The following is a 21,278-nucleotide window of genomic DNA, read 5'->3' as shown; positions in this document are numbered from 1 at the left end:
TTTGAAGAAACAACAAACAAACAAAAAACTTTCGTTTTGGACGACTTTTTAAACCTCGGGTTTTCACAACATTCATACATTGTATCTAATGCAATTTATAGTAACTACCGTTTCTGCCCAGCCAAGCTCTCGAACAAGTCAGGCGTTGGTGTTCACGCACAGAGCACCGTGCCTGTGTGGTGCAGCCTTCCTATAGCGGGTGGATCAGCCACCCCTTTTAATGCTGAGCGCGCACACCACCTCCTATCTACTGTACAGTGACTGGGCTGTTTGTCACAGCGTGAATGTGGCCCCGAACAGCTGTGGCCCCGCGTCATGTGTGAATAAGGTGCGCGGGGGAGCTAGGCGCTGTGTGTGTGTGTGTGGCTGTGTTAATCCTAACTAATCACTGACCACTCACTGCAGGCGTGCCTCCCCTCACTCCTCCACTACACCCAACCCTGTCCACTAACTGACCAGCCATCCCCACGCCCACCCTCCCCCAGCCCTGGCTGTGGCCTGGAGCTGTCCACACCGCTTCTTCCCTTTCCCTCAGCCAAGCTCAGGACAGAAGACGTTGTGGTGTAGGGTAGGTCTGGAACTCTTGTACCCCAGCACAGGCACCTCACGCTGTGTGTGTGAGTGTGTGTTTGCGTGTGTGCCGGAATCAGTGGTTCGGGAACGGCGCACTTCCTTGCTAACTGTGCGGAACCAGTGATCACAACAGAACGGTGCCCTGTGTGGGGGAACACGATCCAGGACTTCGGCGTGTGTCAATTGACGACAGACAGACCGAGCGACAGTGAATCCATGTCGCTGGATTCATTCCGTTTATTATTATTATTTTTTTTTTTTTTACTGTGCGCGAGTAACGTGTTACTTTCGTCAGTGCAAGTGTTTGTTTATTAATAATTCACTCAGTCGACACCGAGTTTTTTTTTATTTGTGGTGCCGCCGCAGTGAGCTGGCCTTGCCGTGCCTTCTACAGGACTGAGCGACTTGGTGTTTTATACTGAACAGAACTGTCGGATTCGTTGCTGTATACAACGCGTGGCCCACGCTCCCGGTTCAGTTACATCAGTCATCCCATGTTCGACGTAGGTAGTGAAGTTGTAGGAAATCTATCCGCGGTGATCAATACGTGTGGCACGAAAGGGAGAGGTACGGAAGTTATTCATTGGTGAGCAGTTAGTCAGTGAGTGAGCTAGTGGTCAGCAGTTACGGAGTGAGCTACTGGTGAACAGTTAGGAAGTGAGTCTCAAGAGGTTCAGCAGTAAGGGTGTAAGCCCTTAGAGAGTGGCAGGGGAATCAACCACTGATGGGTGGGAGTGAAGTGAGCAGCTGGTGAGCAGTACTATGAAAGTGAGTCACTGGTGAGCAGTACCAGAGAAGAGAGTTAGTGGTGAGCAGTGCTAGGGAGTGAGCCACTGGTGAGCAGTACTAGGGAAGTGAGCCTCTGGTGAGCATTATTAGGAAAGTGAGCCATTGGTGAGCAGTTGAGAAGTGAGCCACTGGTGAGCTGTACTAGGGAAGTGAGCTACTGCCGTGGTGAGCAGTACTAGGGAAGTGAGCCTCTGGTGAGCATTATTAGGAAACTGAATCACTGGTGAGCATTACTAGGAAGTGAGCCTCTGGTGAGCATTATTAGGAAACTGAATCACTGGTGAGCATTACTAGGAAGTGAGCGACAAGTGAGCCTTGCTGAGGGGAAGTAAGCCACCGGTGAGCAGTACTAGGGAAATGAGCTTCTGGTGAGCGGTACTAGGAAAGCGAGCCACTGGTGAGCAGTACTAGAGAAATGAGCCACTGGTGAGAAGTACTAGAGAAATGAGCCACTGGTGAGCAGTACTAGGAAAGTGAGCAACTGGTGAGCAGTACGTGGAAATTTGAGCCACTGGTGAGCAGTATTAATAATAATAATAATAATATTTATATAGCGCTGATTCTTGTGCAGAGACAAATCAAAGCGCTTTCGCACCAGTCATTCACACGCATGCATAACTCTAAAACTGCAGAAACTAAAGACAAGGAAGAGGCAGGCAAGGGACCGGGAGGCTGTTTTGGGAAGAGGTGGGGTTTTAAGGCCAGACTTGAAAGAGCTGAGTGTGGAGACTTGACCAGGGAAGTGAGCTAACGTATGGTGAGTCAGAAGAGGTAGTGATGAAGTGGGGATTTGAAGCCCTGACCTGCTGACAGTTCACGACAACTGTGGGATAAACATCGTGGTTCTCCCACCCCCCCACCCCCCACCCTCGGGCCCCCTCCGGCCCCCTTCCCACTCTCCCACCCCCACCCCTCCCCCACCCTTCTCCTCCCTTTTCCTGTACCGCCGCCCCCCGTCTCCCCCCACCCGTCATCATGATGATGGACCAGCAGGCTGACCTGTCCGTTGACACGGTAAGTACGGGTTCAGAGAGACAGAGAGACAGAACTCAGAACTCAAAACGTTTTTATTCAAGGATTAAGACTTTAGGCATTGCCTATTCTTCCAATCTGTCCTTGCTAATCTACATCTATTACAAATAGCACACACATAAATGAAAGGAAAAGGTTTTCATGCAGAACTGTATATATAATGAAGAAAACACCCCCCGGCCCTCCACACACACCCACATCCGTGCACACACATGCATACACACACTGACGCTCGCGTGCGAGCGCACACACATATATACACACACACGCGCGCACACACACTGACAGCACCCCTTCACTCCCCCCATACACTAAGATTGACAGATGGATAGGACAGTGAGTCACAGAGAGAGAGAGAGAGAGAGAGAGAGAGAGAGAGAGATGTCATCAATATAGAAGTTCCAGAAACATCCGGGTGTTCAAACGGTACAGTATTGTTACTGTCTCTGAAATCAATGTGTGGCAAGTGCAGCATACTACAGTGACTACCACCATCACCAATATTACTTGAACACTTGTCACGATTATGATAGAACGAAATGAATAGATTATGCATGCATAAGAAACAGAACGAGAGAAGAAGAAGAAGAAGAAGAAAAAAAGAGAGAGAGAAGGGGGGGGGGGGGGGGGGGGGGGGAGAGGGGGAGGAAGAGAGAGAGAGAGAACGAACAAACGAACGAACGAAATTTTATTTTACGAGGGTAAAGGAGTAAGCACAAAGAAGTTGTCTACATCCAGCCCTCTGGGCAAGAATAATAATTGAGAAAACAAAAAGAAAGAAAGGAAAAAAAAAACCGAGAGTCAATTCACAACACCAACACCAAAATTACAAAAGCATGTGCAAACATAAGCATAGAACTAACGTACTAACGTGCAATACAATAACGCAATAGATAAATAACAACAAAGACAATAGGGTAGGGGCGTGGTGGAGAGCAGAAGGAAGAATGGACAAGGGGAAGAGTAAAAAAAAAAGTAGGGGAGGCTGACTGATCAGACAGATATAGTGACAGTGACAGTGACAGTGACAGTGGAGACAGACACAGAGAGACTGACAGGGGAGAGAAAGAGAGAGGGGGGAATAAATGGAGTGAGAGAGAGAGAGAGAGAGAGAGAGAGAGAGAGAGATGGGGGATGTAGATCTTCGGAAAAGAGCATCTCTGCAGACATCTTCTCACCCTGACGGAATATTCCTTATTGATTAATTAAAGATCGCTGTTCATAGCATCTGTTCAAGCCAGAATTGAATATAAAGTTGCCTGCCTATGCTTTCAGTGCCTGAATTATGATACCACACCCTCATATCTTTCTGAGCTTATTAACTCACTCAGTACGGCCAGTCCTCTCTTCTCCTCTACACAGACCCCTCGGATTTCCAGTTGGTGTCTGAATGACCCAGCCTTTAGCTTCCGTCGTCAGAATTGTGGTATTCTTTGTCAACATTCACGTCTTCAGTATAAGAGCCTTCCGCTTGCAATATGTTGATGGTGGTAATTGGGGTGAAACGCTGTTAACGTCGTCTCTTTCGCCGTTCGTATGGAGAGAGTTAACCTGTACTTGCCAAACAGAACATTGAGATCTCTTGATTCCTCCCAGCTAACTGTTCCCCGATAGTTCCTTAACTCCTGTGGAAAGAGGTCATTTTCCGTCTTCGGCCCAACAACTTGGAATTCTCTGCCTATTGCTCTCAGACAACTCATCTATCTACCTGTAAAGCAAATCTTAAAACTTATCTCTTTAGAAAATACTTGTCATAACTCAGATAGTGCTGTTGTCCCAGGCCCATGGCAATGTGAGTGTATGTGATGGGAGAGTAGAGAGAATAGGGGTTGGTAGATGGATGGTGGTGGTGTGGTTCGCGTCGGAAAGGGAGAATGACCCGATTTTTACCCATTTTACCTTTTCTACCCAAAATTTTATTTTACAATTTTTACAAAATCTGTGGCACGCAGATTACAATTATGTTCCTTTGTACATGTATGTATTTTAAGTGAAAATTGCTGTCATCTCAGCCGTTTAATCATGTGTGTGTCTGTGTGTGTGAGTGTTGGAGCGTAACAGTTGTAGTATTGATAGTATGTAACTTTGTGAGTTTTATGCATTGTGTTTTTACAATATTAATGATTCTGTTTTATGTTTCTGCTACTTTTTATATGCTTTCTTGTTTCACTTTAGGTATTGGATTGTAAAGCGCTTAGAGCTTGCTTATGCTTGTATTATAGCGCTATATAAAAATAAAATATCATTATTATTATTATTATTATTATTATTATCTGTAGACTCCTTTGGTTTGAACATCATTCATCTTTCGAACATGTCATTTTACAACAGTTAAAGATTCAGTGTCAGTTTCTCAAGGAGGCTTCACTGCGTTTTGACAAACCCATATACGCTGCACCACAGTCTACAAGGCAGATGCATGACAGGCCTTGTGTGCATGCACATAATTCTATTTGTGGACCTGCCATGGTGGGTTTCTTGTACTGAATTTTGCTAGAGGACAACGATTTTGTTGCCACAGGTTCCTTTTAAATAATAATAATAATAATGGTACTTATATAGCGCTGAATCTTGTGCATAGACAAATCTAAGCGCTTTCGCACCAGTCATTCTCACGCACGCATAACTCTAAAACTGGAGAAACTAAAGACAAGGAAGAGGCAGGGAAGGGAGGCTATTTTGGGAAGAGGTGGGTTTTAAGGCCAGACTTGAAAGAGCTGAGTGTGGAGACTTGACGAAGCGAAAGAGGAAGTTCATTCCAATTGCAAGGTCCAGAGACAGAGAAAGAACGGCGGCCAACAGTCGAGAGTTTGAATCTGGGTATGCGTAAGTGGAGTGGATCCGAAGCTGATCGTAGTGAGCAAGATGGAGTGTAGAGGTGAAGGCAGCCACAGAGATAGGAAGGGGCTGATTTGTGAATACATTTGTAGCATAGAGTGCTGATCTTGTACTTTATTCGGTGTGAGACAGGGAGCCAGTGGAGATGTTGCAAAAGAGGAGTGATGTGCTCAGATCTTTTCAGTGCGCCAAGTGCTTGCGGCACACGGGACCTCAGTTTATCGTCTCATCCGAATGACTAGACGCTCAGTTTGATTTGGTAGTCTAACTCGGGAGAAAGGGCAAGAGCGAGAATCGAACCCAGACTTCCACGCACACTGTATTGGCAGGTAAGCGTCTGAACCATTCTGCTATCTTCTATCTCGCTGTGGATAAACAGGACAACACTGGAAAAAAAATCTCATACAAAGTCCCGTACTACTAATATACATCTTAAATGTGTGCGGATGTCTTCAGAGCCAGTTCTAAGTTTGAAACTGACCATTCGTGAATTTAAAGAAAGATACCTTTTTGGGTCCGCAGCTCTCTCTCTCTCTCTCTCTCTCTCTCTCTCTCTCTCTTCGCTCTCTCTCGTTCTCTCTCTGTGTCTGTCTCTGATACTCTTTCTCTTTCGCCCCCCCCCCCCCACCTCTTTCCTTATTATCATTATTATTATTAATTAGTAGTAGTAGTAGTGAAGAAACGCACGTGCACCCAACCTCACCAAAAACAAAAAAACACCCAAACACACACACACACACACACACACAACCCCAAACAAACAGAAAACAAAAACAACAACAACAAAAAACCCAAACACACACACACACACACACACACACACACACACACACACACACACACACACACACACACACACAAAACAACAAAAACAACAACAAAAAACAAACTCCCAACAACAAAAACTTTATAGCCAAGACAAAGTTGGGGGGGGGGGGCGGGGGGTTGGGGGGGGTGGGGGGGGGGCTTCCTGCGATTAGTTCCATGACTTTCTATTCACTGTTCCTATCCGGCGAGACAGGCAGGAAGAAGGAGGAGGGGGAGGGGCGGGGGGGGAGGGTGACGTGCTGCAGCATGTGGGCTTCAGAGGCCGAGTGGATCGAGTCACATCCTTCATCCTTCATTGTCCTTATTATTTATTTATTGTTATTTATTTATTTATTATTATTTTTATTTTTTTTAATTATTATTATTATTATTTTTTTTGTTTGATTTTTTTTTTTGTTTTATTTTATTTTATTTTTTATTTATTTATTTTTTTAATCATTTTATTAGTATTACTATTATTATTACTACTACCTTTTTCTATATTATAATTATTATTCATTTATTTATTTATTTATGTAAGCTTATCTATTATTTATTTCCCCGTTTGTTTGTTTTTGTGTTTTTTTTTCTCTCTCAAGGCCTGACTAAGCGCGTTGGGTTACGCTGCTGGTCAGGCATCTGCTTGGCAGATGTGGTGTAGCGTATATGGTTTGTCCGAACGCAGTGACGCCTCCTTGAGCAACTGAAACTGAAACTGAAACTGTCCTTGGCTGACGGTCGTTGAGATGGCGCAAGCAAATAGCAGCAATATTCCATCGCGCACACACACACACACACACACTCGCGCGCGCACACACTCGCGCGCGCACACACAGAAACGCACACACACGCACACACACAAACACACACACACACACACGGGCGCGCGCACCCACACACACTCTCTCTCTCTCACACACAAACACACACACACACACGCACTCACACATTGAAGTCACATGCACGCATGCACAGCGCGCGCGCGAAAGAGAGAGAGACAGAGAGAGACAGAAATAAATAAATAAAAACATTCACAGAGAGAGAGAGAGAGAGAGAGAGAGAGAGAGAGAGAGAGAAATTCTGAGAGAGACAGGGACAGAGACACACACACACATACAGACAGAGACAGAGAGAGAGACAGACAGAGAGAGAGAGAGAATTCCGAGACAGAGACAGGGACACACACACACACACACACACACACACACACACACACACACACACACAGAGTGAGAGCTGAGGGTAAGTGTATGTCAACACAGTGACAGGTTAAGTGGTGGGAGATAGGGGCAGAAGTATGGTCTGTGTGTTTTTTCCCTTGCCCAGGGACGATCATCAGCACCGTTGATTTAAGGTCTGGGCATTACATAGCAGGCGTCAGTCGCAGCACACCCCTCCTGAACACAAACCAAGCGCCTAGACCACACCACACCACACCACACCACACCCACACCCACATCCGTCTACCCACCTGCCACCCCCCTCCAATCCCCCACCCACTGCACTCGATCCGCTCTTCACTCACTTTCAAGGATCTGTTGACAAGAGTTTTGAGAAGGAGTGGGAGGAATGCTATGTCGCAGCACTGACGTCTGTTGGCAAAGACCACTGAGATCTCTCTCTCTTTCTGTGTGTGTGTGTGTGTGTGTGTGTGTGTGTGTGTGTGTGTGTGTGTGTGTGTGTGTGTGTGTGTGTGTGTGTGTGTGTGTGTGTGTGATGTGTGTAGTCTAATGTTTATGGCAGAAACGGCATGGAAGGAGGGAGAGAGAGAAATGTAAGGGTATTCCACTGGTGTGTCTCGTGAAAGCTTAAAAAACAAAAAAACAAAAAAAAACAAAAAAAAAGAAAAGAAAGTTTAAGATCCCATAGCTTTAAACAGCATCCAGGGCTGTGAGTTCCTATCCACCGTGTCCAGGGCTCGACAATGACAGTAAGGCGGGGCCCATGCCTCTCCTTCCACGTCCATTTTAACCTTCCCCAACCCGAAGTCAGGGTACCCGCTGTCACGCCCACCTGGATGCCAGTGGGGAACATTGGAATCAACTGCTCTTTCCCAAGGACACACAATACCATGCTGAAACTGGTCCTGGAACTGAACCCTTGATCACTGGTGATCAGTATCACTAGCTCAAGTGAGGCGTCACTGCGTTCGATGAAATCCATATACGCTACACCACATCTGCCAAGCAGATGCTTAACCAGCAGCGTAACCCAACGAGCTTAGTCAGGCCTCGAGAGAGAGAGAGAGAAAAAAAGATAAATACATAAAACTACTACTACTACTGAAAATGATATTTATAAGGCGCAAAATCTTGATGAAGCCAACATATATCAGATGTCCACCGCCTGCCTGGTTCTGTCGTAACACCACCTTTTGGAGGGAGGGAGGGAGAAAGGCTGGGGGTCTTCCACTGGTGTCTTGTTTCTGTCGACAAGAAGTCCAGGATGAAGGAGGAGGAAGGCATGGGCTTCTTCTTCTCTTCTTCTTCTGCGTTCATGGGCTTCAACTCCCACGTTCACTCGTATAATATACGCGATTGGGCTTTTTACGTGTATGACCGTTTTTACCCCGCCATATAGGCAGCCATACTCCGCTTTCGGGGGTGTGCATGCTGGGTATGTTCATGTTTCCATAACCCACCGAACGCTGACATGGATTACAGGATCTTTAACGTGCGTATTTGATCTTATGCTTGCGTATACACACGAAGGGGGTTCAGGCACTGGCAGGTCTGCACATATGTTGACCTGGGAGATCGTAAAAATCTCCACCCTTTACCCACCAGGCGCCGTCACCGTGATTCGAACCCCGGGACCATCAGATTGAAAGTCCAACGCTTTAACCATTCGGCTATGGCGCCCGTCGGCATGGGCTTTAATCCATTGAACACTACGCGCAAGAACTGCTCGAGGGTCGAAATTCGTTCCATTAATTTAAAACGGTTTTCAGGTTCTCACTCCTCCGCAGAACGCCAGCAAAGGGAACTGACTTCTACAGCATTTGTGGCTGTGTCGACACGTGTCAAATCAGGGAGCTGGGGTGTAGACGGTTGATTTCAGTATATATATATTTTTGTTGTTGTTTTTTTTTTGCGTTTTTCTGCATCAGTCTGACTGGGAAACCTGCTGAGGCTGTAAACTCTTTGGGGTTGAATGGGTTAAAATAGTACAAATACATTTCTGTTTAATAATTACGATGTAATAATTAATTGCAATGTTTTTAAAAGCGAATATGTGAAATGCTTTTATTTGAGAACATATGTTTATTACTCTTGTTTAATCAAGTTATCCGCGTGTGTGGTGTGGGTGGGTGGGTGGGTGGGGGGGTGCGGGTGGGTGCTGATTATCTGGTTGTGGTTTTTACCGCAATTCATCTTTATTCTTATCTTATCTGTCTATTATAATCAATGTGCAGTATAGTAGGCTATGTTTATAATTATATTCAAATAATGTTTCTTAATTCTTTCTGTTTTTACATAAAGAATACTAGTTATTACCTGCAGTGTGTGGATGTATGTATGAAACGATGTATGTGATATTTTTTTACATGTGTATCTTCGTAATATTTGTAGGGGCTGTTGTTGGCTTTTACAGTTATGGTCCCCATGTTGTTTACTTGTCTATGTTGTGATAATGCACCTGACCAAATTTCTCCAGTTGGAAGATAATAAAGTTATTCTTATCTGATCTTATCTGATCTTATCTTACATTTTTAAAGTCCGTGGAGAGAGGGTGGTGCGGTCAAAGGTTAGAGAGGAAAGGTAGGGTCTCCCACTGGCGTCTGTTGACAAGGGGTTTTCACTTTCACTTTCTCAAGGTGGCGTCAATGCGTTTCAACAACTCCGTACATTCTACATCACCACCACTAGACACATGCCTGACAGCAGCAGCAGCATAACCCAACGTCCTGAATCAGGCCTTGAGTGAATGCTTACATGTTTGTGTACCTATCAGAGTGGATTTATTCTGCATGAATTTTGCCAGAGGACAACACTTTCGTTGCCATGGTTTTCTTATTTTTCAGTGCGCCAAGTGCGTGCTGCACACGAGACTTCGGTTGATCGTCTCATCCGAATGACCAGACACTCAGTTTGATTTTCCAGTCAAAACTTGGGAGAAAGAACGAGAGGAGGAATTGAATCCAGACCCTCGCGGGCACTGTATTGAGAGATTATAAGCGTCTGAACCAATCTGCCCCCCTGCCCCCCCTCCCGACCCCTCCTCTGCTGACATTGTACATGCGTGCGTAAGCTGGTGCGTGCGTGCGTGTTTGTGTGTGTGTGTGTGTGTGTGTGTGTGTGTGTGTGTGTGTGTGTGTGTGAGAGAGAGAGAGAGTTATATTCCATGCTATTTTTTTATGTTTCGTGATTAACTCTTGTTGTTGTAGTTGCTGTTGTTGTTGTTACCGTCTACATCGAGTGTCCGTACCGATTTTCTTTTTTCTTTCTTCTTTTTTTTTTCTTTCTTGTTTTTCCTTTTTTCATCTTTTGTGCGTGTGAGTGGGTGTGTGTGTTTGTGTGTGAGGGAGGGCATGGTGTAAAGAAGCTTCCAGCTTATCCAGTTACCCTCAATAAAACATTTGTTCCTCTCTCCCCCTCCCCCCCCCCAAAAAAAAAAAAAAAAAATTAAAAAAAATCGTCCAATGTTGGTTAAAGCATGGGTCTTTTATCCCATGTAATGGTAGTGGTCTGAACAAAGATTCCTAGATGGAGGGAGGGGGGGGGGGGGTGAAGTGGGGGGCAGGAGTGGGGGGGGGGGGGGCTGCTTGGCTCAAAGGCAGCAGGAGGGAAGGAGTAATAGAAGCAAGGGTCCGACACTCTACTCTGTCGAAAAAAACAAACAAACAAACAACAAAAAAAGAACAAAAACCATTAGCTCCCGGAAGCAAGTAGAGCAGCCAGGGGCCTCCATTGAGGCGAGCTGACTAAAAGCAGACAAGAGAAGGGAAGGTGCGGCAGATACGGCCAACTGAAGTCAGCAATACCAGAGCCACGGAGAGGAGACTGGAAAACTCGTTGACATCGATTGACGAGGGTTGCCTTGGGCAAGGAAGGTATAGACTGTTCCACTGTTGACCAGGGCTCCACGGCAAGGCAGGAAAGGCAGGCTCTTTCGCTGTTGAGAAAGGCTTCACCAGGCAGGGAAGATAGGCGCTTTCGCAGTTGACAAAGGCTCTGTTAGGCACGGAAGGTTGGCTCTTTCGCTGTTGACAAAGGCAATACTTGGCAAGGAAGGCAAGCTCATTTGCTGTTGACATAGGCTTCATCAGGTGGGGGAGAAAGGCTTTTTCATTGATGACATAGGATTCATCAGACAGGGAAGAAAGGCTTTTTCACTGCTGACAAAGGCTTCACTTGGCAGGGAAGGTAGGCTCTTTCGTTTATTTACAGAAGCTCCAATAGGCAACGGGAAAAATGATTTTTTTAATACAATTGACAAAGGCACCAGCGGTCAGGGAAGAAAAGTTTTTTCGTTGTTGACAAAGGCACCAGCTGGTAAGGAAGAAATGTTGTTGTTTGTTTTCGCTGTTGACAAAGGCTCCACCAGTGGAAGGAAGCCAGGAGCCTTCAGTGTTGACAAGGGCTCTGCTGGGATAGTGCTTCCCAAGCGTCGACTGGGGACCCCAGGAGAGAGAGAGGAGAGAACGAGGAAAGGCAGGCAGCGGTCTGAGGTAGAGAAGGCAGACCTCTGGTTTATTCTAACTTTTGTGGAGTACAGTTCTACGGGATGGTGGGGGGTGAGGTGAGGTTGGGTGGAGTCCATGGACCCTGGCGGTAAACTCTGCGAGGAGTGGTGCGGTGCCAAGTCTTATGTGCTTAGGTAAAGGGGATAATGTCTCTGTGTCAGTCCAGTGGTCCATAATGGATCGCGCTGCGGGCAGATTTTGCGTCTAGGCGTTGGACCCTACCTCTGATCCAGTGTTCATGATAATTGTCATCAGTTATCAGGAGTTCAGGGTCCCCGATGCGGCAGTGTGTTGTTGGTGTCCATTGTTGGGGAGAGGGCACTTGATTTATTCTGATTTTCCTCGCTTCACCCCCAGGTGTGTCAATACTTACCTTACGTCGGTTGGGAGAATTAAAATGACGGAAGGAGAGGATATATATATATATATATATATATATATATATATATATATATATATATATATATATGTGTGTGTGTGTGTGTGTGTGTGTGTGTGTGTGTGTGAGTGCGTGCGTGAGTGCGTGCGTGCGTGCGTGCGCGTGTGTGTGTGCGTGCGTGTGTGCGTGCGTGCGTGCGTACGTGTGTGTGTGTGTGTGTGTGTGTGTGTGTGTGTGTGTGTGTGTGTATTCACTGCCCAAGTGGCTGTAAAAGGCTATTAATCTTAACCTTTTCGCCTACCTGTATCATGTTGCAGCGGGTAATCTGACTCCGTTTTGCTGACATTTTTGTGGAGATGTAGTGGTTGTACAGTGTCTCTTTGTTCTGATGGTCCCAACACGTTCTTCATAGTCACTTGAGACACAAACAATGTGACCGACATAAAAGATTGTCCCCGGCAAAATTCCTACATTGGAAAAAAACAACAACAACCCCCAACCCAATTTGATAGGAAAACAAATGAACTTTCAGCCAGAAAACAAAGGGTGGTGCTGTCACTGTTGCTTCGCGCTCTGATCCCTACTAGCAAGAGCAGCCCGAATCTCAAGGAAAGAAATCTGTTGTGATACAATACAATACAATACAATACAACGCAATGCAATGGAATACAATACAATACAATACAGCCAGTGCAATACAATACAACGCAACGCAATACAAGACAAACAATACAAACAATGCAATGCAATACAATACAATACAACCAATGCAGTAGAATACAACGCAGCGTAACGCAACGCAACGCAATACAACACAATACAACACAACACAACACAATGCAACCAATGTAGTCCAATGCAAACACAATACAATACAACACAACACAATACAATACAGTACAGTACAACACAACACAACACAATGCCATACAGTACAACACAACACAACACAATGCAACACAACACAACACAATGCCATACAGTACAACACAACACAATGCAACACAACACAACACAACACAACACAATACAACACAACACAATGCAATACAGTACAACACAACACAACGCAATACAGTACAACACAACACAGCACAACACGATGCCTTACAGTACAACACAATACTACAATACAATGCAATACAGTACAACACAACACAATACAACACAACACAACACAATGCAATACAGTACAACACAACACAATACAACACAGTACAACACAACACAACTTAATACAACACAACAGTACAATACAATGCAATACAGTACAACACAACACAACACAACATAACATAATAGTATACAACACAACACAACACAATGCAATACAGTACAACACAACACAATGCAATACAGTACAACACAATGCAATACAGCACAACACAATGCAATACAGTACAACACAACACAATACAATACAGTACAACACAATGCAATACAGTACAACACAACACAATGCAATACAGTACAACACAATGCAATACAGTACAACACAACACAACACAGAGTGGGGTTGGGGCGTGGGGACAGAGGAAAGCAGGAAAGCAGGCAGGCACCTCATGCCAGCCAGACCCGCCACTCACACTGTCACCACATTCAGGGGGGGGGGCGGGGGGGAGGGGGGTGGGGGGTGGGGAAGGGTTGGTTGTCAGTAGAGGTACGTTGGAACGTCCTCAAAGTCCGTCCCATTGAGCAGTCAGTGCGCTGACATCTTTAGGGTCGCTACCTGTGCTGATCATTGCTGTCTGAATGGGGCCACGGATCCAGCGTGCTTTGTCGGATAATAGCGGTTTACTTTTCTTTCTGTCGTCTACCCCCCTCCCACCCCCCCCCCCCACCCCCCTCCCACCCCCCACGCCCCTACCTGATCCTTCCGTTATCAATGCCACTTTTCTACAATGTCCTTTCTTTTCTTCCTCCGCTATCTTGTCCCGTTATCCCCTCTGCCTGTAAAGGGATGAAGGGTTTCACCTGTCCCCCCCTGTTGACGCAGTCACGTGCTGACGTGCTGTCACTGATGTTCGTGTGTTTGTTTGGCTTTGTTTTCGGAATGGAACCCCGCTTCTCGGCAACTGATCTCTTTCTGTGATTCAGTACACACAGACACACACACACACACACACACACACACACACACACACAGAGTCACAACACACACACACACACACACACACACACACACACACACACACACACACACACACAGACAAACAGACAGACAGACAGACAAGACAGACACACACACATATGAAATGTATCTGCATCAATGTATGTATGTGTAATTGTATTTGTAAACGCTCTGGGCTCTCCGGAGATAGGGCGTCCTAAATACTCACTACTATTATCATTATTATCATACACACACACACACACACACACACACACACACACACACACACACACACACACACACACATGTATACACTTAGTTATGACAATTACAGGCACAGAGTTTCAGTCACAGTGTCAAGCAGATCGTTATTCAAAGGCACTGATTGATCGGTATGCACTGCACCATATCTGCCTTCAAGGACAATGGGTCTCAAGAGGGGTGAAACACCTGACGTACTTTTTGCCCAGTGTTGGTCAGCCTTGAGAGCTTAGCCTTACAGAGAGAGAGAGAGGGGAGAGAGAGAGAGAGAGGAGGGAGAGGGAGAGGGGCGGGTGGTGGTGGGGCGGGGGGGGGGGGGGGGGGGGGGGGGGGGCGGATTGTGGCAGTGGGGGTTGTTGGAGAAGAGGCGGAGGAGGGGGTAGGGGTGAAACGTAAAGTTTGAACAAGGAATCTGCAGACGAAGCTCTGTGTGTGTGTGTGTGTGTGTGTGTGTATGGCACGCCCACTTGCGAGCTTAAACCTGTTGGAACAACATTCTCCAACCCACCAACCCCTCTGTCCCCCCCGCCCTACACACACACACACACCACACCACCCACCTACTTTGCTTGTGGCCCCTGCCGTCCTATCGCTGGACTTAAATGGGACAGAACAGGTGGTGGTGTGATTCCGTCAGTGGATAAACTCTGAGCAGCGAAGCGGGAGTTGGGGGAGGGAGAGGGAGGGGAGGGGTGGGGGGTCATGAGGGTGGCAGGGAAAGTAAAGGGGGGCTAAGTGTTGGGGGGGACTGGGGGGGGGGGGAGAGGGCGGACTGACCACTGTCAACTGCTCAGAAACCAGTGACCGTTACGGACCAGAGAGAGACGGGCCTTGTGATAGCAGTGTAGTGTTGGTCAGGCCGGCAGGAACACACAATCACAATCTGTCGCTGTGATTCTTCTTCTTCTTCTTTCCCTTGACTACCGCCTTCATCATTTTGTAGATTCTGTAGACTATAAGGGGGGTTTGCGTGTTTTGTGGTTTCCTGAGGTAGAGGTTTCTGGGCCAGGGGATGGGGGGTGAGGGGGGGGGGAGGTATGGGGGCGGGGGGGGGGGGGGTAATCAGATTTGGGATTTGAAGCCTTCCAGGGTTGTGCTGAGAGCAGCCTCAGCAGGAAGGCTGTTCCAGTTTGTTATTGTTCGAGTAAAGAAAGATTTTTGTCTGTATAGCGTCCTGCAGAGGTGGTACGCTGCTGGGTGCGATCCTCGGGTCCCAGTGGATGCTGAAGGATTTTGAGAGGGCTTGTGGCATGTGTTGATGATAAGACTGCCGCTATGGAACTTATAGAAGTTAATCAGTCTTGCCTTTCTCCTTCGCTCTTTGAGGGGAGACCACTGAAGAGTCTCCATCGTGTCTTGCACACTGGATGTTTTCCTGTGTCGATGGGTCGCCCAGCGAGCAGCCCGGCGTTGTACTGCCTCAAGTTTGTTAATATCCTTCTCTGTATAGGGGTCCCACACAGAGCTGGCATACTCCAAGGTTGGGCGGACCAATGTTTGGTAGGCTTGCTGTTTGATGCACTGGGAGCCTACTTTCAGGTTCCGTCTTAGTAGGCCTAAGGTCTTGTTGGCTCGGTTGGAGACAATGGAGATGTGGGGGGTCCATCTAAGGTCAGAGGTGATGGTGATGCCGAGGTATTTGGATTTATTGACTACATCAAGGGTGTGGCCACGAAGGGTGTACTCTGATGGTAGGGGGTCTCTCTTCCGGCTCACTCGCAGGGTCTGACATTTGTTTGGATGGAAGCTCATAAGCCACTTCTGCTCCCATTCTGCAAGGCAATCCAGATCCTTTTGTAGGGCTTGCTGGTCGTTGGTGGAGGAGAGATTTCAGTGCACTGCTATGTTTCTGCCTCTCAGGCAAACTCCGCTCGTATAGCAGCCGCTCTGTGTACTGATTTCAGCTGCAAGATTCTGTCGAGATTGTAATTAATCCTGGAAGGCCTGACTAAGAGCGTTGGTTGGATTATGCTGCTGGTCAGGCATCTGCTTAGCAGATGTGGTGTTGCGTGTATGGATTTGTCCGAATGAAGTGACGCCTCCTTGAGTAACTAAACTAAACCGAACTGAACTAGTCCTGAAACCTTTTTTTTTTCTTTTTCTCTTTTCTTCTTCTTATTTCGAGGGTATGTGGGATTTAAGTCAAAATGCCAACATATGTAACTCACAGTAGATAACTATGTTGGGCTATTACTGAAACAAATGGCTAAAATCCACTTTCAAACCCAAACTGGGTGGTAAGTGTTTTTACTTAAATTGATTAATTTACTAATTCAAAGTATTTTGCATAAAATAAAAACGGAATGAACACAAGTATAATTTCGTGGTATTGATTGGTCTCGTAATTTCGAGTGTTTGGCTCATTCCATAACAACCGGGACTTAATCTCCAAAATGACCGTCTGTTATCTTTACAAAAAAGCCTTCTTTTGCTTCTGTGGGCAATCGTAACTGTTGACCAGCTTCAAGCACAGGTTTGTGGGTGCTACGCTGGAACTGAATCAGTAGATATGTGTACACACTTGTGATCTGATGATATATTTCTCCTGTTTAAAATCAGTTTTATTACTCTGAAAAAAACACACAAAACATTTCTTACCAAATGTAAACAATTAGGCCACAAACGTATGAAACCAGTTTGAACTGGATATCTCGATAAAGACTGTAATCATTTCAAAACTGTTTTGTTTCTTTAACATAGTCTTATAATTTGAAAACGGATACGAACGAACTAGCAAAAATGGAATTTTCGTGAGCTTAGGTAGTAGCTCATGTAATAAATGTGACAAGTCAGAGAGAGTTGGTAATATTGCGTTATGTTCTTTACGAAAGACTGAACATGTTTATTCAAAACGTTGGAGTTCCAGTGTTTGTGGTGATACTGAACCAGCAGCGACCACTTGATCTAGGCTACATCTACATTATACAAATTTCAATAAGTTAAAAATAAAAGGGAATCTTGTAATACTCGATCCCAGATAATTATAAACTAGTCTGTAGAATGGAAAAAAAGGACACCTTGTAAAACTACCAGTCGATATCGGAATATCAATTATCCTTCAACAACTTGCGAGGAATGATGTTACTATGTGTACTGAACAGGATCTTCGGCAGGATTATACTTGAAAGACCTAAGAAAGCCCTTGATGAAAGAATCCGCGAAGAACAAGGCGAACGATGTCACACCACACGTCATCAACGACCGATCAACTGAATGACAGTTCCCCCGCTACTCAGTGTCAGTACCAGTATCAGTAGCTCAAGGAGGCGTCACTGCGTTCTGACAAATCCATATACGCTACACCACATCTGCCAAGCAGATGCCTGACCAGCAGCATAACCCAACGCGCTTAGTCAGGCCTTGAGAAAAAAAGAAAAAAAAAGATGATGATGATGATGATTATGATGATGATAAATAAATAAAAAGACAATAATGCTGATGAGTAGATAAATGTAAAACATGCAGACACACACACACACACACACACATGCATGCATGCATGCATGCATAACATATATGCAACAAACATGCAGTTTCACAGATATGAAAGCACAAATAATTACACATAAATGTACACGAGCCCCGACACACACACACACACACACACGCACGCACGCACGCACGCGCGCGCGCGCGCGCACACACACACACACACATACACCATCTCCCAAATTACACTGCACTCCCCCCCACCCCCACCTCCTCAACACTACTCATCTGTAGACTTTGACATCGTGGAGTGAGAAAAGTGTGTGGAAGCTTATGCACCACTTAGGAAAACCTGTTAAATTCATTGCAGTCATTCAGAAGCTGTATTACAATTCTGCGCGTCAGATCATTTATGAGGACTTGCTGACAGATCCTTTTGATGTAAGGACAGGCATGAGACAGGGCTGCCTCATGTCACCTATATTCTTTTATGCTGGCTGTTGACTGGAGCATGAAGACCACCACAGAGAATGGGAATAAAGGCATCTGATGGACCTCTGTCAAACAAACGGAAAATTCACGTTAAAACTCTGTTGCATGGAGATCCTGTTCTCCAAAATCATACAAATATATTCATATTTCAAACTGTCCACCAGTTTATCTCCGATTCAAATAGATTTTAGCTTAGAAAGTATTGTGAAGAAAGGGTACAACATGATTCTATTCGTAAAGTATATGTTGAATTTATTTGACTGACCAAATATTCAAAGTGAATGGATTGGCCAATGATCTGTTAGAATTTCTCCTCTCCCCTCTGTTCCCCCTCCTCCACCACCTTACCCTCCATTCTTCTAAATTTTCTTCTTCTTCTTCTTCTTCGTGTTTTTCTTCTATTAGGCCAATTACTTTGGTGATAATAAATTTAATCTCATGTTAATATTGATATTAGCATTATTTTACTATATTATGTACTGTTTGTTTATTTGTTTTATTTCATTATTTCATTACTTACTGTTTATGAATGTTATTTGATACAAGTCATAATATGGTTCATCAGCCGTCATGATAAAATTGAAGTGCAACGTTGTGAGCACAGTATAAGCTTTAAGCTTGTTGATGCTCTTTTGTTATTCATTGCATTGTAATCATGTGTATTGTTGAATAATTAAAGATTATTTAAACCAAACGGAAAATCTTACTTTCACCGACAATGTAAGCTTCCTTTTACACAGATGACAAGACTTGACGCACCGATGAAAGAAACTATCCTGTCTTTCTGAAAAAGCAGAGAGAACGTTCTGTACAGTCCTCAAAGACCAACACCAAGAATACGCGAGAATCGAAAACAAACAAGATCCCTGTTACATGCGACGTGAGAACATATGAAATGAAGCTGGGAGTTGGTCTACCTTGGTAGAGAAGTCAGTGAAGACGGAGAACCAGTCAGAAAGATGGGCAGATGTGCTGGGATGCGACACAATGGTGGAGATGAAATGAAAGGAAATTATGGTGCTTAGAGCCTTGCCGACCACTAAGGTCATCTCAAGGCTATCGCCGCGTTAATAACTACTCATTCATTCATTCCTTTTGCCCATCGCTCCTGGTGGAGCATAGGCCATCGACGACCCCTCGAATGGTGGAGATGGAAGACTGGAAAATGAGTCAGGTTTTGATGCTGAGCTGTGTGTATGAAGTTCTACAACTTCAGCTTCGTTGGTTTTTGTTGTTGGTGTTGGTGTTTTTCAAATCCATTCTTCCTCTCTGTCTCTGTCTCTGTGTGTGTGTGTGTGTGTGTGTGTGTGTGTGTGTGTATGACTCCGTGTGTGTTGGGGGTGGGGGAAGGAGGGGGGAAGGGGGGAGGGGCGGGACGGGGGGGGGGGGGGGGCGGGGGGGGGGGGCTTTATCCCCAATCAGTTTACCATCAGCAAGGGAATCAGGGAACAATGACATGGAACTAGACTGGCCGGTCCCTGTGCACGCCTCCAGACATCACCAGACAAGCACTGGAGCGGTCCGGAACCCTCAAGGTCAAAGCAAAAGTGGGCAAACCATGGCACTTGAAAGACCACAGCCTCGAACAACTTGAGGGCAGATCACCAGTAGGTCGTCAAACTCACCACTACGACCATGGCTGACACGGAGAAGACGCACAAGGACAAGATGAAGGCTGTCGGATGGACAAGGGCCCAGCAGATGAAGAAGACATCCCACTGAGAAATCGAGTCCGAAGAATGCTATTGTGGCCCCGTGCTCTTCGAGGAGTAAGTCAACTTTGTCAAAGAGACAAAGAGATTTAACTGCATTGCTGTTAAATAGCACACAAGACATTGCTGTGGTGCTGTGGATCCCAGGAGGAATCTTGTTCAATGTTCCGTCACACATATCGGTGATTGAAGACATTTTGGTGGAGTATTAATGTGTACAATTGAGTATTATCGTGGAGAAGAGGAGGTGGAGGGGGATGTATGGTGAGGTTGGGGAAACCAGGTATATGGGGGGTGTGGGTGTGTGTGTGTGTGAAAATGTGAAACAAATATCTTAATACAGTTACAGAAAATTACTTAATGGACTTCGTAAAAGAGACGTGCTATTCAAGTCGGCCCATTTGAATGACAAACAGCAGCCAGTTCAAGCGACACACACACACACACACACACACACACACACACACACACACACACACAGCAGTAGTGACAAACACCCCCAATGAGGCTGTATAGGAGCAACACAATCACGCTCTTTTCAACCCTTAGCGTGAAGGATCATGCAAACAATCGATTAACACAAATCTGCTCAACAACAGTAAAACGAGACGCTTCACCACCACCACCACCCTCCCTACGCCCCCTCTCCTTCCACTCTCCAACCCCCCCCCCCCACCATCCCCCTTCCAAGCCCCCCACCTCAAAAGAATGCGAGGAGCGCTGGTGTCACCTGGATAGCCCCCATAATCGACATGTCACCTGGCCGTTCAGTTTGCGGATTCGTGACAAAGAAAGAAGAAATGAACACTGCATGCATTCAAGCCGTGCAGTGTGTGTGCGGCAGTTAAGATCGGTTGAAGACTTACTTTCTCTGTGAGCAGTTGGCTGTCATGTGCCCAACCAGCAAAGATCACTTTGATCGCGTTCTTCTTTTCGCGAGGTGTTCCTTTTCTGAACCTTCACAGTGGACCGCTCAAAGAAATCTTTCCCTTCCTACCCACCCTCTACCCCTCCACACACACACGGAATTCGCAGAGGTGTTAACTCACTCAGTACGGCCCGTCCTCTCTTCTCCTCTACACAGACTCCTCGGATGTCCAGTGGGTGTCTGAATGACACAACCTTTAGCTTCCGTCGTCAGAATTGTGGTATCTTTGTCAACATTCA

General features: G+C 45.8%; 1 pseudogene across 1 annotated transcript in view; it reads left to right on the top strand.

The window, feature by feature from the left end:
* Positions 1-336: 336 nt before the first annotated feature.
* LOC143297850 (centrosomal protein of 57 kDa-like) overlaps positions 337-21,278 on the top strand; it is a 63,593-nt pseudogene continuing 42,651 nt past the window's right edge. Inside the window, exon 1 of the transcript XR_013057315.1 lies at positions 337-2,376. The product of XR_013057315.1 is annotated as a centrosomal protein of 57 kDa-like (transcript). The remainder of the gene's footprint in view (positions 2,377-21,278) is intronic.

The sequence above is a fragment of the Babylonia areolata genome, chromosome 23 (genome assembly GCF_041734735.1).
Source record: "Babylonia areolata isolate BAREFJ2019XMU chromosome 23, ASM4173473v1, whole genome shotgun sequence".
NCBI classification, from domain to species: domain Eukaryota; kingdom Metazoa; phylum Mollusca; class Gastropoda; order Neogastropoda; family Buccinidae; genus Babylonia; species Babylonia areolata.
This window is presented reverse-complemented; position numbering and strand designations above follow the sequence as displayed.